The 13,436-nt window shown below is 52.6% G+C and overlaps 1 long non-coding RNA gene across 1 annotated transcript in view; it reads left to right on the top strand.

The window, feature by feature from the left end:
• The window catches only part of LOC137429893 (uncharacterized), a 134,575-nt gene that overhangs the window by 85,347 nt on the left and 35,792 nt on the right, over positions 1-13,436 (top strand). The gene's annotated exons all lie outside the window — the stretch shown is intronic.

Genomic DNA, 13,436 nt, shown 5'->3' with positions numbered 1-13,436 from the left:
GGTCCAAGTCCCACCACAAACATTATAACAAGGAGGAGAGACTCTACATATTAGTGCAAACGTTTGGGTTGTTTTCACTTTGTGGTGCTATTCCCCATTAAACATTTGAACGAAATTAGATGTAGCGAAAAGACTACGAAATCGGCTGCAAATTTCAGAAGTAAATGCTTTGTGGATGTTTTGAGACAGGCTTAACCAAAATACTTCAAATGGTGAATAATATAAAGGAATGAAAACATGACATGCATTACTCCCACGTGCCAGCTGAGCACTGTGACTTCAACATGGCTGCTTGACAACTTCGAGTCAAAAAAAAAAAAAATTGTAAATTTGTTTAAGTTCAGACGGGAGGACATCCACACGGGAGAGGTAGGAAAATGTTTAGTACAATTTCACAAAAGTTTGAGAGTAGTTCAGTCAGTGCAACACAAAACAGACACTGTATATATATATATATATATATATATATATATATATATATATATATATATATATATATATATACACATACATACATACATATATATATACACATACATACATACATATATATATATATATATATATATATATATATATATATATATATATATATATATATATATATATATATATATTGTTGCGAATATGGAATTTGGCCTCCATATCCGCTTGTAAATATTCCCCTATTTTCCCCAATACTCCCCAACTATCCCCAATCCCCCATTCCCTAGTCCCATTGTCTGTAAACAACAATCAGTAGAGCCGACCTTCCCCTTATTCCCCCATTAAATGTCGTGCCCAGGTCCACCGCACCACACGTAGACAACTTTCGGACATCTTGCTAGTTATTCTTAGTCTATGTCAGTTAAGGCCTCGTTTCCATTAATTATGACTCTTCGTTGCACCAGAATGTGATTATATGGCATCAGTAGTGAGTTTAGGACCTTTTCCATACCTCCTTCCATCTTCTTCCCCAACCAACTATGGCTGCAGCAACGGAGGGGATGGGGGCGGCGCGGCGGCGCGGGGGAGGATGCGTCCTCACACCGGCTCGATTAGCGCCATTGACCACGCGCTCCACGGGGTTACCACGGAGGGGCTGGCTGTCAGCTCCTCCTCAAGGGCGGAGCCTGGTAACCCCCCGCACCCAATCAGAAGGGCGGACCGATTCCATCTGGGGCGGCGCTAGCGAGCCGAGGGCGTGTCACTCCCCGCCGGATATACGTGGCGACTGACCGGAAGTGAATGGAGATTCGCCCCCAGCTGGAGAAAGAGGTACCTGCGAGCGCTGAGTCAGATGCGCCCCGCCTGAGAAAGAACGTTGCCTGCGATCGCTGAGAGAGAAAGACCCGCCTGAGAAAGAACGTCCCCTCCGAGCGCTGTGACCTCCCCGCATCTTTGGACCGGACTGTACCCTGCTTTGAGCCAAGAGTGCACCTTGAGCCATCGACTGCCTGCCTTTCCTGCCATCAACCCCCGTGTGAGTCAGCCTTGTCCCGTTTACCTGTCGTCTGTTGGGGTCAATATAAGAGTGTGTCTAAGTGCCTGTCTTCCTGTAATATACCTCTAGCCCCTGTAATCTAACCTTTCCGTACGAATATAATTGAGAATCGAAACATTGGTGTCTGTCATTATAATCCAGCCGGGTGTCTTCTTTTCCTTTATTGATCCAGCGTAGCGCGGCTCCGTCAACGTCGAGTATAATCGGGTAATTTGTGCGGACACGACGGCCATTCCGCTCGGCCCACCTTAACATCAAAGTCGTGTCTGTAACAATTGGTGTCGAGGAGTGAGATTCGGACCCGGGACTAAATTAGTTAGGCCCAAATTTTGGGAGGGAAAATCGATTCGGAGCGCGTACTGCGCTCGACAAAATCGATCCGGAGCGCGGTCCCGCGGTTACTGCGCTCGACGAAATTATAACAGCAAAATTTGGATTTGTGTTACGAAACTCGAATTTGGAAAGTCGCGCTATGGCGGATCAAGACGGCTGGGGTCCGGTAGGGGAGAGTGAAGCAGGGTCGGTCCAGGACCAAATTGAGACACGTGAGGAGAGCGAAACAGCGAGGGTAGCAAGCACGCAAAATGGCGCCTCGCTGGTCACCGCGCCGGCGACCGTGGCAGCGCCCCCGGTGGATTGGAACTTGTTTTTTATACAAATGAAGGCCCTTATGGCCCAGAATAATGAAGAAATGGCAAACAGAATGGGGAACCGGATGGATGCTCAGGGTGAGCGATTGGAGGGCCAAATGGGGTCCAATAGCGAGAAATTGAGGGAGGACGTGGGGGCGCAGATCGGGGGGTTAGGGAGTAGAATAGAGGGATTAGACATGAAATTTGGGAAATTAGACGATAGATTAGGGGAAATACAGGAGGGGTTAACGGGGGTAGAAAACAGAATGGCCGCTCAAGAGAATCAAATGGAAGGGATGCAAAAAGGGTTAGAGGGGTTAGAAAACACCATGGAAGGCAAATTGAGGGACATGAGGGACCAAGCGGAAAGGGAAGTTAACCAAATGGGGCAGCAGATAGAGGGGGTCAGAATGGGGGTAGAAGCCAAACTGGATGCTCACAGGGAGGAAATGGAGCAGATGAGGGTGGCATCTGGGCAGGAGATGCAAGTGATGGGAGAAGAGATCAGAAGAGGAGTGAGTGAGGAGGTCGGAGGAGTGCGCGAGGAGGTGAGGCACTGTAAGGAGCGCATGGAGAAGGAGGTGAGAAAGGGGACTGTAAAATTGCAAGGGGGTATAGAGGAGTTGACGCTGGGAGTAGAACAACTGACAGTGGGACAAAAGGAGTTGGGGGAACAGGTAAAGAAGAACACAGCGGTAATAGAGGGGTTAAAATCGACGCAGAAGGAGATGAAAAAGGACGTAGGGGTAATTAAAAAAGAGTGTCAGACGGTACATGAGGACTTGACGAAAAAAATGAACAAAGTGGTAGAGGTGATGGAGGTTAAAGAGCGGGAGGTGCGGGAGCACATAGGAAAAAAATAAAGTGGAGTTAGAGGAAGAACTTAAAGGGGCGCACGAGGAGATGAAGGAGGTGAAGCAGAAATTAGAAGAAGTGGAAGAGGGGGTGAGCGAAATTAAAAAGCGACGGAGAGAGGATAAGAAAGAGATAAAAGAGGAGGTAAAAGAATTGGTCCAGAGTCTGTGTTCGGATCGTGATGATGTGCTCATTAACCGGATGAGGGATTCGCAGGTGATGGAGGAGAAGCGAAGAGAAAGAGGACCCGGTGTAAGTGGTGACCAATATGGTCGTGCGTATGATGCGCCAGGTGATTTAATAAGCTTGGGGGTCGAGATAGACCCGGATGTTCGTGAGAGGCCAAGAGTGAGGTGTATGGCTTGTCCGGAGGGTATGGAACGAGAGGTGCGAGGTGTGGGTGAGCAAGGTTGTGGTGGTATGGAATGGGTAGCGGGTTGCGGAGGTGTGACCCATGCATCGACACCAACAGGGGTAGTTGTTGGAGGGACCGGGGAGGCACGAGAGCCCCTTGGGGGTAGTGTACTGTGGGGGCCCGGCCGGTTCGGCCCCGCGCTGACCCCGCAAGGGGCGACGCACGGGGTCCGGCAGGCGGGCAACGACTCACATACGAGGTGGTCCCACAAGGTCCCACTCGCGCCGTATGACGGCAAGAGTGATCTACGCGCGTACCTGGCGCAGTTCGACTGTGTGTGTAAGGGCAACGGTTGGGGTGAGGACGAAGGTGGAGTACACCTGGTGGCCGCATTGCGCGGTGCGGCGGCGGAGGTGCTGACGGCATTACCAGCGGGTGCTCTCACCCTGCCAGCCCTCCGCGACGCCCTAATTAATCGATTCGGCATAGAACAGCAGAGCGAGCTTGTTAAAGCTCAGCTCGCGCTGCGAAAACGCAAGCCCCAGGAAGCCATCGGGGAACTTGCCCACGACATTCGCCGCGCAGTGGGGATCGCACATGCTAGCATGGCAGCGGATTCCCGGGAAAGCCTGGCGCTGGACCATTTTATCCAGGCCCTCCCGGATATTGAGCTCCGGCAACAGCTCGCCATGTGGCGCCCGCAGACTCTGAGCCAGGCGGCTGACGCTGCGGCCCGTTGGGAAGCAGCGAGGCCCCTAGCCCGAGGGGGCGAGCATCTCGCAATGGCGGTCCGCCAGGTGGGACCCCCGATGGAGGGCGGACCCCTTAGGGGACCCGCCCCCGACGTGGGTCCTGACCTGGCGGGCATGGTCCGGAGGCTGGTGGACCAGCGCCTGGCGGGACCTGGACCATGGCAGGCGGCCCCGGAGGTGGCCCGCGGTGGACCACGAGCGGGTAATCCAATTCGGACCTACAGGGGGGGGAATTTGGAATTCCGGAGGCAAGCACCTTATCAGGTGAGGTGCTATACCTGCAACCGCCTGGGTCACCTGGCGCGGCACTGTCGAAACGCGCGCCGGGATGATCCCCGGCAGTTGAGGTCCTCAACTCCGCCCAGGGGGGAGCGGGTTAGCCGACCCCAGACACCCCCCCGCCAGACCCCGGGAAACTAGAAGGTGTCGGGCACGTAGGGCGGTGTTCGGCAGCAGAGGATGGAGGAGAGCCCTCATTGACGCGACAGGTCATTTATTGTGGCCAAATTGGAACCGGTAGCCTGACAATTAGATGCAAAATTGCCGGCGTGGGGGTAGACGCCGTAGTGGACACAGGAGCTAGCGCCACGATCATCAGCCCTGTGGTCCTTGATTCGAGCGCAGGTGGCTGGGATAAGATCCAGCGCCTGCAAAATTATAGTTTGCAGCTTGCTACCGGGGTAACGGCCCCGATCATAGGGCGTGGTTCTGTGACCCTCAAGTTAGGGTCGGTAAGGAGGGAGATAGATGTTTGGGTGGCGGAGGTGTGCGACCCATGTTTAATAGGGTTGGACCTGTTGACTGCCAGCGGTTGTAAAATCGACTTGTGCCGGGGGATCCTGCAGGTGGGAGTAGAAGAGCTGCCGTTAGGGGGAGTGAGCACGGCCGAGAGAGCGGAGCTGGAGGCTTCCGAGGCCGTGACCATCCCCCCAAGGGCCGAGGCGATAGTGCCGGCCCGGTGGGCAGCTCGCCCAACATGGCAGGAGTCCTGCGGCCTGGTCGAACCGGTGGCAGCGCAGTCCATACCGGGTTTAATCGTGGGCCGCACCCTTGTAAAAACGGACGGACCGGTAGTGGCCGTCCGAGTAATAAATATGAGTACAGAACCACGCACTATAGTAAGGGGCACGAGGGTAGCTGGCTGCACCCCAGTTGAGGAAGTCGCGACAGTGAGGGGTGAGAACGTCCAGCCGAGCCGACCCCGGGGGGAGCCTTCAATAACAAGTAGGAATTGGCCCGATCCCATTTGCGAGATGGTAAATCGTAGTAGTGTAGAGTTGGGAGGTACCCAGAGGGAGGCCTTACACAAACTGGTTGGGTCCCATTTGGACCTCTTCTCCTTGTCCACCGAGGATATTGGACGTACGGGCCTGGTGAAACATCAGATCCACACCGGTGAGGCCCGGCCTATTCGTCAGCCCGCCCGACGGCTCCCTTGGAGCAAGAGGGCGGAAGCTGACGAGCAGGTTGAAAAAATGCTCGACGCAGGTGTGATCGAGCCCTCGGGAAGTCCTTGGATGTCACCTGTTGTGCTGGTCAAAAAGAAGGATGGGACCACGCGGTTCTGCGTGGACTATCGCCAGCTAAACAACGTGACACTCAAGGACTCATATCCCCTGCCAAGAATTGATGACACCCTCGATGCCGTTGCGGGCTCAAATTGGTTCACAACTTTGGACCTCAAGAGTGGGTATTGGCAGGTGGAGATGGATAGGGCAGGGAAGGAGAAAACGGCATTTTCCACAGGTAAGGGACTGTATCAGTTTACTGTGATGCCGTTTGGTTTGTGTAACGCCCCCGCCACCTTTGAGAGATTGATGGAGCATGTACTAGGCGGCATGCCATGGCAATCATGCCTGGTGTACCTGGATGACGTCCTGGTACATGCCCAAACGTTCCCCCAGGCAGTAGCTAATTTGGACCAGGTGTTCGGGTGCCTCAGACAGGCAGGGTTGAAGCTGAACCCGAGTAAGTGCACTTTGTTTGCAAGAGAGGTGGCCTATCTAGGTCACGTGATCGGCCGCGAGGGGGTAAAAACGGACCCAGACAAAATTAAAGCGGTAGAGGAGTGGCCCGCACCACGTACCATCAAAGAGGTGCGGGGATTTTTGGGACTCTGCTCCTACTACCGGCGCTTTGTGGCGAAATTTGCGGAGTTGGCCCGTCCCCTCCACCGGCTTACGGAGAAGGGGACGCGATTTAATTGGACACGGGAGTGCCACGAGGCCTTCCAAAAATTGAAGGGGTGTCTGACATCCGCACCCCTTCTAGCTTACCCCACTAGCGACGGGGCATTTACCCTGGACACGGATGCGAGCCAGGAAGGATTGGGCGCAGTTTTGTCTCAGACACAGGAGGGCGTGGAGAGAGTGATTGGTTATTATAGTCGGGCCTTAAGTAGGCCCGAGCGAAATTATTGTGTCACTCGCAAAGAGTTATTGGCTATGCTGGCTGCCATGAACCATTTCCACCCGTACTTGTACGGGCGGAAATTTTTGGTTAGAACTGACCATTCCTCCTTGCAATGGCTCCTTCGGTTCAAGGAACCGGAGGGCCAAATTGCAAGGTGGTTGGAAAAGTTGCAGCAGTACGATTTTGATGTGGCCCATAGGGCCGGGAAGGCCCATGGTAATGCGGACGCACTCTCTCGGCGTCCTTGTCTGGGAGAAAACTGTAAATTTTGTGCGAGACACGAGGAGAGGGAGCAATTGGGCGATTCCGCCCCGATTCTCGTCGTCCGGGCAACCCGGGTGAGAGGGCCAATTTTGCCACTAACCGCGGACGAGGAATTTGGAGAGTTGGCTTGGAGCACGGCCCAGCAGGAGGATCCTGTTCTGGGGCCGGTGTTCCAATGGGTCAAATTGGGGCAAAGACCAAAGGGGGAAGAGGTCACCCCCCTCGGGGCGCAGACAAAGGCATATTGGGCTCAGTGGCAGACCCTGGAATTGAAAGGCAACATCTTGTATCGCAAATGGGTGGAGGTTCCCTCTGATAGAACTTCCTGGCTGGTGATAGTCCCTGACAAATTCAAGAACGTCATATTGCAACAGGTGCATGGTACCCGCTCCGGCGGCCATTTGGGCAGGACAAAGACAATATCTCGGGTCCGCCGGAGGTTCTATTGGGTGAATATGGGGCGCGACCTACAGGACTGGTGTCGGAGATGCGACGCCTGTACTGCCAAAAAGGGACCAGCATGGAGGATGAGGGCCCCCCTTCAATTACACCAGGTGGGGGCCCCCCTAGAGCGGGTGGCCATGGATATCCTAGGCCCACTACCCCGCACCCGCCTAGGTAATAAGTACATCCTCGTTGTGATGGACTACTTCACCAAGTGGCCGGAGGCCTACGCCCTCCCCAACCAAGAAGCAGGGGTGGTAGCGCAGGCCTTCGTGGAAGGATTTGTGTGCCGGCATGGGATTCCACAGGAGTTGCACACCGACCAGGGACGAAATTTTGAGAACAAATTGCTAAAAGATGTGTGCAGTCTCCTGTCAATTCGAAAAACCAGGACAACGCCTTTAAGACCTCAATCTGACGGGATGGTGGAAAGATTCAACCGAACTCTAATCCAACAACTGGCACTGTTCACCACCACCCGTCAGGATGACTGGGACGAACATCTCCCTTATTTGCTCATGGCCTACCGAACCAGCCAGCACGGGGCCACCGCATGCAGTCCAGCGTTGCTTATGTATGGGCGGGAGTTACGGGCTCCCGCCGACTTGCTATGCGGTCCCGTGCCAGACACAGTGGTTAACCCGCCGAGGGAGGGGTATGCACGTCACCTAGAGGAAGGCATGGAGCTAGTCCATGCCTTCGCCCGCCGCCAACTCCATCTGGCGGGGGAAAAGATGAAGCGCACGTACGACGACCGGAGCCAGGGGAGTCAATACGCTCCGGGGATGAAGATTTGGTTCTTTAATCCCCGGAGGCGGAAGGGAAGGTGCCCAAAACTCACCTCCCCCTGGCAAGGCCCAGGAGTCGTCCTGTCGCAAATCTGTGACGTGGTCTTTAAGATCAAAATGGGGCCACGAGCCCTCCCTCGGATCGTCCACGCCGACCGGATAAGACCTTACACCGGCGAGCAGGCGCCCCCGTGGATTGCCTCGGCTTTAGATGCCGAGGCGGGACCCAGTACCTCTGAAAAAGGGGGGCTTATTAGTGCCAGAGGACTGGGGGATTGAGGAGCGATAGGCCCGGTGGGAGAGGGTGGCATCCCTGCCACCTTTCCCATGAGTGGGGCAAAGGAGCAGTAGATTATGGGGTTGATGGCACTGAAAACTAGCCCGGGTGGGTTAGGTTATATTGATAGGGCCCTAGAAGATGACATTAGGTAACGTTAAGGTTAGTTAGTGACTGATACCTGTAGTGGGGACGCAGGTAGATTAGTATGGATGATAATGACGTGGGAGCGCAATAGTTTAAAGGGACGACTGGGAAGCGCAAGTTTCAGAAGGGAGTAGTTAGCTGAGATGATGCTGTGTGTGTGAGAATTGAACAGGTGTGATTGCACAGGTGTGCAACTGGACAGGTGTGTGGAGCAGTGTATGAGTAGTGAGTGTTGTGGATCAGCGCGAATGCGCTTGGGGAGAGAAGGGTGCAGGTGGCACCAGGTGTGAGAGCACAGGTGTGCAAGTACAGGTGTGTGGAGAGAGTTGGAGTAAGTGGTACGGAGTGGTGTGCATGGTGCGAAGGTGTGGATGGGGGAAGAGTGGACCCCCTTTCACGAGTACCCGGGGCGGGTAGTGTAAGTGTTAGGTAGAGGGTACAGGTAAATTGTGGTTGGATATTGGCACTTGTGGTGCGGTTGCAGAATGGTGTTGTGAATGGGTGCATTAGTGTTGTGGAAATGGCTGGGCGTGTAGCCTGTTAGTGCGTGTAGTTGGTTGGGCACTCCACCACTGTGAGGATGTCGGCCATGTGAGGCCGCAGGTGGGCTCTGGGAGCCGGTAGAGTTGTGGATGGGGCCCGAGGATCCGGAGGACGGACCCGGGTAGCCCAGTGCCAGAGAGGGCACCGAGTGGGGAGAGTGCCAGAGGGCCTTCCCCAGGTAGTTAGGTTAGGGCAAGGAGCAGGTAAGCTCGGAGGCAACTGCAGTGGTGGAGGTGTGCAGGTGGGTAGACCCACTGGGAGAGGTACACGCCGCAGCCCAGAAATTGTGCGAGGGCACCGGGAGATGAATCGGGGGAGTGAGACCCCAAATTGAAGAGCACCACAGTTTGGCCAATGGGAATTGGTTTTTAGAACCCATAGTGTAAGAGGGCCAATGGTTTGGCCGGAGAAAGACCCCGGGTAGTGTAAAGTTGTTAAAGTCATTTAGGAAATAGTTAGGATTGATGAACCTGTCGCACCATACGCAGCCACTTGCCTGTGGTGATGATGATGACTCCACACCTGTGTTTTCTTTGTTTGTTGCAGGAAATGAGATTGCTGTGTGGATTTGTGAGACGCATCACGACGTGGATGAGACATTGGGGTGATTCCATCTCTCCCTCCCTAGGAGGGACTGATGTTGAATTGGTAATGGCAAATTTTGATGTTGAGTTGAAAATGGCAAATTTTGATGAGAGTTGAAAATGGCAAATTTGATTGGTTAGGAGGGAGAGAAGACGAATTTGGTTTATGGGAGGAACGGGGAAGACAGTAGGGATGTTTGTTGATTTGTAAAGTAGATGTTTATGGGTAGTGTTGTGTTTTGTGGATACAGTAAGGGGTAAGGGAGGGGCCATGTAGGTTACCTGGTGGGGGGGGGGGGGGGCGTACGATAGGAACGTACCTGTCTCACCTGGTTCCCATGTGCCCCCAGTGTGCATCACCTTACATTGCGTGCACTTTTGCGCCCTTACCACCTTACTCACTTGTCTGCTTCTTTTGTCTCCCGCCTCCGAGGATCTGGCTTTGGGGTAGAGAGAGAGGAGAGAGAGGTGCTGGCTGCGCAGTTGTGGGCCTGCACTTTCGCTGTTTGCTGCCGGGATCGATACACCATATGGACCGCAATGTTTGTGGCCACCCACAATGGACCGCAGTTCGTTTGCGGCCAAGCACCACCCGGGGATGGACCTATGGGTCAACGTGGCACCTATGCCATACAGGTGAACCACTTTTAGTTAACACCAAGTGCACCACAAGAAGAGCAAGAGACACCTGCAGGGTTAGGGGTTGTCGAATTTATTTTTATTCCGATGAACAATGGTGACTGCACCGATTGGTGGTGGGGTGGTGCTTTTGATGCTGGGAAAGGGTGCTCTGCACGTTATTAAAGGCCGTCGGCCACAGAGCACTCGTGGGTTGGTGTATCGATGCTGGCAAGCGCGCTCTCTCTATGCATAACATCTGCATGTGTTCCTCCAAAAACAGGTCCTGGATCGTAGTGTAAATAGCAGCGTAGTCGTGTAAATAATGCTCCCTACCGGCTGTATGTTTAGTTTGCGAATTCTTTCCGGATTCGGTTATCCTGTGGGTGTGTTTCTGTGAGGAGAAGGGTGCAACGTCGCAGGGGGACATATTTACTCATTTGTGAATATCTGTAAAACTGTCGCACTCAGGGTAGAGTTAATAGTAGAGGGAACTACATTGCGTGCCACACTAAAGTAGGTAAAAATTTATCGGGTTGGGACGCCCCGAGGGTAGAGAAGGGTGCAATGTTGCGAATATGGAATTTGGCCTCCATATCCGCTTGTAAATATTCCCCTATTTTCCCCAATACTCCCCAACTATCCCCAATCCCCCATTCCCTAGTCCCATTGTCTGTAAACAACAATCAGTAGAGCCGACCTTCCCCTTATTCCCCCATTAAATGTCGTGCCCAGGTCCACCGCACCACACGTAGACAACTTTCGGACATCTTGCTAGTTATTCTTAGTCTATGTCAGTTAAGGCCTCGTTTCCATTAATTATGACTCTTCGTTGCACCAGAATGTGATTATATGGCATCAGTAGTGAGTTTAGGACCTTTTCCATACCTCCTTCCATCTTCTTCCCCAACCAACTATGGCTGCAGCAACGGAGGGGATGGGGGCGGCGCGGCGGCGCGGGGGAGGATGCGTCCTCACACCGGCTCGATTAGCGCCATTGACCACGCGCTCCACGGGGTTACCACGGAGGGGCTGGCTGTCAGCTCCTCCTCAAGGGCGGAGCCTGGTAACCCCCCGCACCCAATCAGAAGGGCGGACCGATTCCATCTGGGGTGGCGCTAGCGAGCCGAGGGCGTGTCACTCCCCGCCGGATATACGTGGCGACTGACCGGAAGTGAATGGAGATTCGTCCCCAGCTGGAGAAAGAGGTACCTGCGAGCGCTGAGTCAGATGCGCCCCGCCTGAGAAAGAACGTTGCCTGCGATCGCTGAGAGAGAAAGACCCGCCTGAGAAAGAACGTCCCCTCCGAGCGCTGTGACCTCCCCGCATCTTTGGACCGGACTGTACCCTGCTTTGAGCCAAGAGTGCACCTTGAGCCATCGACTGCCTGCCTTTCCTGCCATCAACCCCCGTGTGAGTCAGCCTTGTCCCGTTTACCTGTCGTCTGTTGGGGTCAATATAAGAGTGTGTCTAAGTGCCTGTCTTCCTGTAATATACCTCTAGCCCCTGTAATCTAACCTTTCCGTACGAATATAATTGAGAATCGAAACATTGGTGTCTGTCATTATAATCCAGCCGGGTGTCTTCTTTTCCTTTATTGATCCAGCGTAGCACGGCTCCGTCAACGTCGAGTATAATCGGGTAATTTGTGCGGACACGACGGCCATTCCGCTCGGCCCACCTTAACATCAAAGTCGTGTCTGTAACAATATGTATATATGTATATGTATATATATATATATATATGTATATATATATATGTATATGTAAGACTTGTAAGATTCAACTTCCGTTGAACTTGGGGCCGACTCAGAAGAAGACCTTTGTTGGTCGAAAGCTTGTCGACAATTAAAGATCGACGTCCTGAAGCTACGTCCGCGTCTTATTTAATCTAACGATTATTTATTCAATACAAATGAGACGCCCTGCTCGTACTTTGGAGTTTCTACTATTTCTTACAGTTATATATGTATATGTATATATGTATATATATGTATATATGTATATGTATATATATATATATATATATATATATATATATATATATATATATATATATATATATATATATATATAATTATATATATATATACACACACACATATATATGTTGTTACGGCCCGGGGTTCAGGTCTACTATGAGGGGGTTAGCCTCCGTTCCCTCCCGAACTTACCCGACCTGAGGCTGTCGCGCACGAATAACTTCGTTCTGTGGCAGGTTGCGAACCAGCAACTACGAATGCCAATTGGTCCGTCGTGCGATAGCAGGGTCCAATCGTCTAACACTGCTTACCTGTACCACGTGTCGGTTCCAATCGGGGAATGTACCCTCTGGCGGTGTACCACATTTTAACCTGGATGGAAATTTTTAATGTCTGAGCAACCGTTGGTACCCGCTGGGCTGATGCTAATTTTGTTACAGCCAATCACTACTCTGCGTATGAGCAATGGTGCCGGACCAATGAAAGAAAGGACATTCATGGACAGTTGGAGAGGAAACGCTTAACGATTCGATTTTATTACAAATATGTACAGTGCAACTTATCGATAGGAAAGAAAAAGGGACAATAGACAGAAACTTAGCTTGATCTATGCTTTATGAAGATTACTACAAATAAACACAACAAGGGTGCCCAGCACACATTCATGGGGGAGGGGGAAGGGGAAAACGAATGTTGGGATCCTGTCTGCAAAATGGCTTTGATGTTACCAGGACCTTGTTGTCTTGATTCACCAACGAGCACCACTCTGGCAAAGGGCAGTCCCCAGCACATGCATGAAGAGGCATTCACCAGCTCGAACATGGGCAGGCAGTCCCAGCACGAACACGGGCAGGGAGTCCCAGCATGAACACGAAGAGGCAGTCCCAGCACAAACACGGGTAGGAAAGCAGGCATGTGCAGAGAGAGTTCAAGTCATGCACACGTGCAGAGTGCAGAGAGTCCGATAAACACATGCACCTAGTGGGAGCAGAGAGAGAGATGAATCAAGTACATGTGCTGAGGCCTGAGAGAGAGAGAGTGTGTCGTGCACACGTGCAGCGAGGAGCAGAGAGAGAGAGAGAGACCGGCCAAGAGAGAGAATCAAGTGTGCAAGGCCTTTTTGTCAGGTTCTGGCCGGGGTGGCGCTGTTTGAGCGTGTTTTCCGGGCTGCCGATTGGTGGAGTGTTGCTTCCCCTGCCCCCACAAGCCCTCTCAAAGGGACTTTTACCTGGTGCATAACCCAATGGTCTTTGGTGCATTTGAAAAGTTCCCTGTCCAAAAAATGTTGTTTCTGGTATCC

Source organism: Myxine glutinosa, chromosome 6 (assembly GCF_964187855.1).
Source record: "Myxine glutinosa chromosome 6, kmMyxGlut1.1, whole genome shotgun sequence".
NCBI classification, from domain to species: domain Eukaryota; kingdom Metazoa; phylum Chordata; class Myxini; order Myxiniformes; family Myxinidae; genus Myxine; species Myxine glutinosa.
The sequence above is the reverse complement of the archived record's forward strand: the minus strand, read 5'-3'. Positions and strand labels throughout refer to the sequence as shown.